The following is a 9,366-nucleotide window of genomic DNA, read 5'->3' as shown; positions in this document are numbered from 1 at the left end:
ATACAAAGTGAGATCTTCTTCAAGTTGTCTGTGTGCCTCCTGCAGGTACTAATCCTTGGTCATCAGAACAACGTCGTCCCCCTTGTCGGCCGGCTTCACTACGACATCATCTAACTTACAGTGCCACTGAAGGCCGATTTTCTCACCTGCAGTTACCGGTATGTTATCTTGGACTCTGACTCTGGGATAAATGAAAGCTTTCATATCCCTAAGGACCTGTTTGTGAAAGATGTCTATGCTACAGCCAGCTGGCATGGGGGGGGGGGGGGGGTGGGGGCAAAACGTGGATTTAATACCACCCTTGAATCTGTCAAACCCTTCAGATGTACTGCCCTGCTCTCGTAGGTCACTATCAGTAAGTAACTCTAGGCATGAGATTTCCATTTCGTCGAATTGATTAGTGATACTAAACCCCAACGGATTAATATCAGCTGGTATTTCTCCTTGCTTACTCAATGGTTGCTTAAAGGGTAAATTTTTTAAGATACAGCTTGCGGATCGATCTGTACAGATCAATCTCAAACTCCTACTGGATGAAAATACTCAACCAGACTGTATTCCAGCCCTTTATTAAGGAACTGCGATACAGTCCGGAGAGAGTTCATGGTCAGTCAAGTTAATCACAATATTATCTTTGATGGCCCCCACAAAGTCATAGGGAGCTGGGTCTAACGTCTCCAGGAGACTTGTCGCCTCCTGCGAATGGATCTTCAAATGGCTTCTCTTGCCTCTTCTGGTTCTCCCCCACCTGGTCTTGCCTCTAAAGGATCATCTCTCTGTTTCTGTTTTGCTGGAGTCACCCTCCGAGACACTGGAATCGGAATCTGTGGTCCAGTAGTCATTCTTCATTTTACGTTGGGGGCGGCTTTTTCCGCTGCTTGCGTTTGTACCATTCAAATACTTTTCCATTGTCATAGTCACATTTATCCCGTATGAACTTGTCTTTCTTCCTCTCTTTAATTTCTATTTGGGTAAGGACAAGTTTTTTGTTCTGAGTTCCTCCTTTGCTTCTTTCAGTTCCTCATTTAAGGCTTTATATTCAGCTTCATCTCTTTTGAGGACTAACTTGAGGATCTGCATAGAAAAACCAGCATGTAGATTTCTCCACTCTTTCGCAAATGCTTCATCATCCTCATACTGCATTAACTCTTTAGATACTCTTAAACCTCGTGGAACTGTTTCACTATCCTCATAGGATCTAAGCGAGTTAATCGTCCAGAACAGGTGGACTTCTTTGTCGGCCAAATGTGCGACTCTCAGTTCCAGAGTTCTAGTGCTCATGGACTGCATAGTGTCTTTTTTGTTACATTCTGTGAAAAATGCCTCGGCCCCTATTCAGACAGAGTGTTGCGTCTTCGGATGCCATTGATACGATTAAACTGTCCGACACATCCAATAAGGCGTGCTCTACTCCGCAAAGTCTATTCCAATACAAAACAAGTAAAATGTAGAGATGTGGCACCTTGAAAGGTTCAGGGAGCATATAAATTCAATCAGAACAGGTAAGGGTTGCCCAAGGCTTATAGAACATGTCCGTACCAAACATGGAGGAGATCTAGGTTGTCTGTCTTTTGCAGGAATTGAGTTAGTTCCACACATGTTTCAAGGCGGGGACAGGCATCGCACACTTCTACAAAAAGAAGCGAGATTGGATAAGGAGAACCCCAGCCTTGGGCCCCTCAGGACTTAATGACAGAAATGACCTCAGTGTATTTGTGCAATGTCACAGGGTTGCTAAATGTCTATTTTTTTATTTTTTTGGTAATTTAATCAATGCAAGCATCTATTGCTGTCATGGCAACTTGACGCCGCGATGTAACAAAGGTCAGCGCGCTGACGTCAGTGGCCAGAGGAAGTGCAAACTAGCACGAAACGGCCATCGCCGCTCTATTTGCTGTGAAACTTTGCAGGTCGCTCCAGCCACTGATGTTTTAAAATATGGAAGAATAAAGGAACGTATACTCTACAGTCAGGTCCACCTGTCAGCCCCTGTGGATTAGAGACACCAGGGCGGTGGGATAGTCTTTTAAGTCTCCATGGATGGACATGACCCCGACTTTCCGGCCAGTATACTCTGCTGACCGTACTAGAGGAGCCCTTACTAGGGACTCCCTGATTCCAGCAGAGCCTCCACTCTGGAGTGTCTCCTACCTCCACCTGGCACAGGTGGTTTAGAGTTTTTGGGGTACCTGCTGCACACAGCTTCCTGGCATATAGCGACTGACGGTAGCCATAGTTAGTATCCATGGGTTCCACCTGATGGGGACAGTCAGCTATTACATGGCCCGGCTCCTGACACCGCCAGCAGACTATTAGAGCCAGGTCTGTAGAGGGTACACCCCGGGTGGGTTTGGTTGGCACAAGTTGCCAGGTCTGGGATGGAGATTTACGGGGTTTGACTGCCCCCTCCCAAAAGAACCCCCTGTAACAGTCTTAGTAGCCTCGTAGCGCTCCACCAGGTCCACCATTTCTAGGGCGTTGACAGGAGACACCTGGCCGATCCAGTGCTCAAGAGGGGGTGGCAGAGTCCTCCAGAACATATCAGCCAATAGTCTATCCAGCATAGCCATGGGACTCAGCACATCAGGCTGTAGCCACTTTTGCAAGAAGTCGAGTAAGTCATAATACTGGGTCCTCGCAGGCTCAGCCGGCTTAAACCCCCACTGATGTACCCGCTGGGCTCGGACCAACACATTCACCCCCAATCTTGCCAAAATCTCACCCTTTACTTTTTGGTAGTCGGCCGCTTGATCGTCCGGCAAGTCGAAATACACCCGCTGGGAATCGGATGCCAGGAATGGAGCAACGACCTTAGCTCACTGGTCATGGGGTAGCTTTTCCCTGATGGCCACTTTCTCATACATCGCCAGTTAGGTTTCGATGTCGTCAGCGGGGGTCATCTTAGGAATCGCGACACAGACTGCTTTCTGGGCATCGTGAAAGCTCGGGGCTGCTCCTGCTGTCTGCAAAGCCATCACGTGTTGTAGCAGCAACTGGTTGGTCTCCTACTGCTGCTTATTAGCCTTGTGTTGCTGCAGGTTTGTCTCTCGCTGCTGCAGATTAGACTCCATGAGGGCCTTCAGAACAGCCTCCATGTTGTCGTGGGGCACTGGTTGTAATACAGCTGGTTTACAAACGTGCCTGAAAAATGCGGAAACCAAAAATATCGTCGTTCACGCCAGCCTCACTGCTCTTACCCGCATCCTCCACCAATTGTGGGGATTCGCTCTGGTAGATAGGGTAAGCGGGCGCAGTACAGAGGCAGAATACAAGCTCTTAACTCAAAACGTCAGTGTTTATTCACACTTGAGGCAATTGCACAAAACAGCATGTAACATTGCAGTCTTGGTGTTAATTCACACACAATGGAAAGTTCATATAACACAAGTCACCTTGCTGGCAGTTCTGCCTCCAGTAGTCCACAGCAGGCTTTAGGGGGCCTGTTTCCCCAGCGTGTGGCTCTCAGCCCTCCAGCACGACAGAAAGCCTCAGATCCCAAAAACAGAGACATCTCTGCTGAGCCCAGCTGCTTATTTAAGGACAGCCAGGTGCTGCCAAAACCCAGACCAGCACTTAAACTCCGGTCCGGTATTTGATCTCACCTGGCTGGAAACCAGCCCAGCCGCACATGCTGGGAGGAAAATACCTGCCTTGCCAGACACAACCCCTCACTGTGTCACAGTGGATACTGAATTAAAAAGAAATATATACATATATAATGAAATATATGATAAAGATATCTTGTAATGACATGATACAATTATACCGTGCTTAAATATTACCGCCATATGATGCATATATAGTAATAATAATCTTTATTTATATAGCGCTTTACAATTTAGGGGTTCATGTACAAACAGTCATAAATAACATAGCAACAGACAAGCCAATAATTAGAACAAGAGGAGGGAGGGCCATGCTCACAAGAGCTTACAATCTATTAGAGGTACTATAATAGTACGTCCATATGATGGATATATAATATTACATTCATATTATGAGCATATAATACCTTTATATGATGGATATATAATGGTACCTCCATTTTATGAACCTATAATACCTCTATCTGATGGATATATAATACCTCCATATGGTATGCATATAATAATACCTCCATATGATGGATATATAATACCTCTATATGATGGACATATAATACCTCTATATGATGGATATATAATACAAGCCGTTAATAATGAAAATATTTAATACGATACAACCCAAAAATTGCCAAATGTTATAAGCCAATAGCCAGTGCTGAGGCATACATCAGTTATATCTTCTGTGTACACCACTTCCTCATAGGTAAGCAGTAAGTACATAAAACTAATCATAACATTCCCATCGGTAAGTAATCACCCCAACGCGCGTTTCGGCAAAGCCCTTTCAGATGCTTCCAGATCTTCGCCCAGTGCAAGAAAAGATGGAACATGTCCTATTTTTCACCGCATCTTTTGATTCGCGCATCCATTGCGATTTACGGTCCAAGACACAATGCGCCCTACAAAAATATATATCAATCTGCTCCGCTCCTCTCGCTCTATAACGTGCCGCCTGTAGTCTGCACTGCATTTCGTGGTCTACCATGCTGAGGTCTTCATATACAGACGTGGACAAAATTGTTGGTACCCTTTGGTCAATGAAAGAAAAAGTCACAATGGTCACAGAAATAACTTTAATCTGACAAAAGTAATAATAAATTAAAATTCTATAAATGTTAACCAATGAAAGTCAGACATTGTTTTTCAACCATGCTTCAACAGAATTATGTAAAAAAATAAACTCATGAAACAGGCATGGACAAAAATGATGGTACCCCTAGAAAACACAGAACATAATGTGACCAAAGGGACATGTTAATTCAAGGTGTGTCCACTAATTAGCATCACAGGTGTCTACAACCTTGTAATCAGCCATTGGGCCTATATATATGGCTCCAGGTAATCACTGTGTTGTTTGGTGATATGGTGTGTACCACACTCGACATGGACCAGAGGAAGCAAAGGAAAGAGCTGTCTCAAGAGATCAGAAAGAAAATTATAGACAAGCATGTTAAAGGTAAAGGCTATAAGACCATCTCCAAGCAACTAGATGTTCCTGTGAGTACAGTTGCACATATTATTCATAAGTTTAAGATCCATGGGACTGTAGCCAACCTCCCTGGACGTGGCCGCAGGAGGAAAATTGATGACAAATCTAAGAGACGGATAATCCGAATGGTAACAAAAGAGCCTAGAAAGACTTCTAAAGAGATTCAAGGTGAACTTCATGCTCAAGGAACATCAGTGTCAGATCGCACCATCCGTCGTTGTTTGAGCCAAAGTGGACTACATGGGAGACGACCAAGGAGGACACCATTGTTGAAAACGAATCATAAAAAAGCAAGACTGGAATATGCCAAACTACATGTTGACAAGCCACAAAGCTTCTGGGAGAATGTCCTGTGGACAGATGAGACAAAAATCGAAGTTTTTGCCAAGGCACATCAGCTGTATGTTCACAGACGAAAAAATGAAGCATATCAAGAAAAGAACACTGTCCCTACTGTGAAACATGGAGGAGGCTCTGTTATGTTCTGGGGCTGCTTTGCTGCGTCTGGCACAGGGTGTCTTGAATCTGTGCAGGGTACAATGAAATCTCAAGACTATCAAGGAATTCTAGAGAGAAATGTACTAGCCAGTGTCAGAAAGCTTGGTCTCAGTCGCAGGTCATGGGTCTTGCAACAGGACAATGACCCAAAACACACCGCTAAAAACACCCAAGAATGGCTAAGAGGAAAAAATTGGACTATTCTAAAGTGGCCTTCTATGAGCCCTGACCTCAATCCTATTGAGCATCTTTGGAAGGAGCTGAAACATGCAGTCTGGAAAAGGCACCCTTCAAACCGGACACAACTGGAGCAGTTTGCTCATGAGGAGTGGGCCAAAATACCTGCTGAGAGGTGCAGATGTCTCATTGACAGTTACAGGAAGCGTTTGATTGCAGTGATTGCCTCAAAAGGTTGCGCAACAAAATATTAAGTTAGGGGTACCATCATTTTTGTCCATGCCTGTTTCATGAGTTTATTTTTTTTACATAATTCTGTTGAAGCATGGTTGAAAAACAATGTCTGACTTTCATTGGTTAACATTTATAGAATTTTAATTTATTATTACTTTTGTCAGATTAAAGTTATTTCTGTGACCATTGTGACTTTTTCTTTCATTGACCAAAGGGTACCAACAATTTTGTCCACGTCTGTATGTCCACCATATGGATGTATTATTGTTCAGACGTTATTGTACAATCACCATATGGGGGTATTATTATACTGCCAAAAGGCACAGAATAATGCCAGTATAAAGGATAATTTCCCTAATGTCACTAAACAGTTGCCTTCGCTGGTGTGCACACATGTAGCCATTGTACAGCATGCTTATCGCTTTGCTGCTTCTGTATGTTTCCTACAGACTGACACCTAGTGTCCATTCTAGGCATACATTTTCATAGTAAGTGACAGCATGTGAATATTTTGACCCTTATTTTCTCAGATAATGCAGTCACTTTGGTTGCATTCAGATATTTGTTCTCTGAAATTCAGCATAATTGTCATTTTCTCAAAAGTTAACATTTGACACAAAACATGGAGATGCCGGGGATTGAACCCGGGGCCTCATACATGCAAAGCATGCGCTCTACCACTGAGCTACATCCCCTGTGGAATACTTCAGCAAATATTCCCAGTATTGTGGCAGTATTTTCTTGGTACTAAACGGGATATATATTTCGCTATGTAACATTCATAAATCTTAGTAGTATTATGTGGGTACTGAAGTAAAAAAGAAATCTATACATATAGAATGAAATAGATGATCATATAGATCTTTTATATCGAAATCAGAAGTCTATATTGTTGAAGGATTCAACTGAATCCTCCACTGAAGGATCAGATTACATCATCCCATATTAGTCTATGGAGAGGGGATGGGTAGAGGCAGTGAGAAGCTGACATACCTCAGCAGCTCACAGTAAGTGTTATATCTCACTCCAAGTGCTTTACTCACATCATTACTGGTCAGTCTTCTCTACGATGTCATGTACGGTATCTGACTGGTGGGGGTCCAACAAGCGGGACCCCTGTACGATGCACTGACGCTCGCAGTAGCGCCACAGCCTTCCCTCAGCTCACCAAGCACAGCGCCGTACATCGTATAGTGGTTGTGCTTGGTATTGCAGCTCAGCCCCATTCACTTCAATGGGGCTGAGATACTCCTAGGCCACGTGACAGGTAAACGTGACGTCACATGGCCTAGGTAAAGCAGAGTAAAGGCCACGGCGGTACTCCAAGTGCAATGTCAGACCTCTACCGATCAGATACTGATGTCCTATCCAAACGACAGGTCATCAGTATAAAAGTCTCAGCAAACCTCTTTAGCTCCAAAACCATTTCTATTCACTCCTATTATATCTTATTTTCTTTTCCTGGAATAAGAGTTTTTCTTGTTATGGTGTATTTTTATATTCAAAATTTGGGGGAAGCCCAGACAAAAAGAAAAAATGCCTTCATCACTGGACCTGGACATTTTTGGGACGTTGAACATTTTATTTTAAATCACAGCATTCCAGAATTTATAACTTTTTTATATATATTTTTAAACACGGTAGCTTTGTGAAAGTATGGAAAGATTCTGAGACAGAGCTCATCCTAAACCTGAACTCATCCATGTAGGTTGTTGTGCTTGTACTGCCACCTAGTGTCCATCATAAGCATGCATTTCAATGGTACTTCACAGTGAAAGATTGGATTCTTATACTATGATGCTTATTTTTTCAGATAACGCTTTGAAATTTAGCAAATGTATCCATATGGTGGGCATATGATATACATATAATAATAGCTTCATATGATGGGCATATAATAATACCGCCATATGGTGGATATATAATAATACTTCCATATGGTAGACATAAAATAATGATGCCAGATAATGTCATGCATACTGCCATACACTGTTCAAATGATCCCGCCAAACAGTTAATAAATAATGACCCACTCATACCCAGGCACTCATATTTGGGGTGGAATGTGACGGCTCCATTTGGTAGATGGTAAACTTTTATATTATTAGGGCTTTAATAGTTTCATCAACTAAAATGCCACATACAGTACGTTGCTAGCAATGTACGCCTTCACCGGTATTGTGCTGACCCTAGCGTCTGTCCATGACATAAAACTCTCATAAATAACATAGAAACACCTAATTACAAGGGTTTAGTGACAGATGTCACCACAACGCTGCACAAAATACATCCCAGGAGCGGTAACTAAAACATGGAGATGCCGGGGATTGAACCCGGGGCCTCATACATGCAAAGCATGCGCTCTACCACTGAGCTACATCCCCTATATAGTGCTTTGTAGAAGTATTCACCCCCTTCACTTTTCTCGTATTTTGGTGCCTCACTACCTGGAATTAACACGGATTGTTTGAGGATTTGCATCATTTAATTTGCAGGACATGCCCATGTGTTTTTTTTTATTGTGAAGCAAATAACAAATAGGACAAAATAACAGAAAAAGTCAATGTGCAGAACTATTCACCCCCTAAAGTCAGTACTTTGTAGAGCCCTCCAAGTCGCTTTGGATCAGTCTCTATGAGCAGTTGCCACATCTTACCACTGGGGTTTTTGCCCATTCCTCCTTGCAGAACTGCTCCAGCTCCTTCACGTTGGATGTTTGCGCTTGTGAACAGCAATCTTTAAGTCTGACCACAGATTTTCTATAGGATTGAGATCTGGGCTGTGACTCGGCCGTTCCAACACATTTACACGTTTCAGGGTCACAGCTAGAAGACACGTTGTGGATAAAGTAAAACTTCAAAGATTTATTAGATATTCACACCAAAAATAGGGAAAGGTGTGCAGGTCCCTAAATAAGCATACAAACATAAAGAAAATGCTTGGTCACTGGACATATGTGAGATGCAACCAGAACCACCAGTACATATAACTGAAAATCTGCTTGTATAGTGTATTACTGTAGTCCAGCGGCGGCATGAAGCGCACGGCGTCATAGCAACCAATGACGCCGTGCGCTCCTGCTCTGAACAGGAATCCAGCCCGGCATGCCGCGGAACACGGCCGTGTGCATTCGGCCTTTGAGAACACCTTGCCACTGCCGTGTATACAAGCAGAGCGCTGCCACTGCTCTTAGAGCTCTGCGATACATCCATGTCCCTGAAGAGCCAATCTTCACTTGGCGAAACGCGTCGGGTGATGGAACATATCTACTAGGGAGGTAAGCGTATAGGGAACTTTAGCACAGGCCCGAGGTTCCAGAGGCTGTGGTCGCCCTTCTCAGGGCGGGTGCTCCGATCACAGCCA

At 43.6% G+C, this 9,366-nt stretch overlaps 2 non-coding genes across 2 annotated transcripts; both read right to left on the bottom strand.

Moving 5' to 3' along the window:
- Positions 1-6,626: 6,626 nt before the first annotated feature.
- On the bottom strand, positions 6,627-6,698 carry TRNAA-UGC. Its single transcript has one exon. It is a non-coding gene; the product is annotated as a tRNA-Ala (tRNA).
- Positions 6,699-8,315: 1,617 nt separating this feature from the next.
- On the bottom strand, positions 8,316-8,387 carry TRNAA-UGC. Its single transcript has one exon. It is a non-coding gene; the product is annotated as a tRNA-Ala (tRNA).
- Positions 8,388-9,366: the final 979 nt, after the last annotated feature.

Source organism: Bufo gargarizans, chromosome 8, assembly GCF_014858855.1.
Source record: "Bufo gargarizans isolate SCDJY-AF-19 chromosome 8, ASM1485885v1, whole genome shotgun sequence".
In the NCBI taxonomy this organism is placed as follows: Eukaryota; Metazoa; Chordata; class Amphibia; order Anura; family Bufonidae; genus Bufo; species Bufo gargarizans.
Note: the sequence above shows the minus strand (reverse complement) of the source record. Positions and strands in the feature narration are given on the sequence as shown.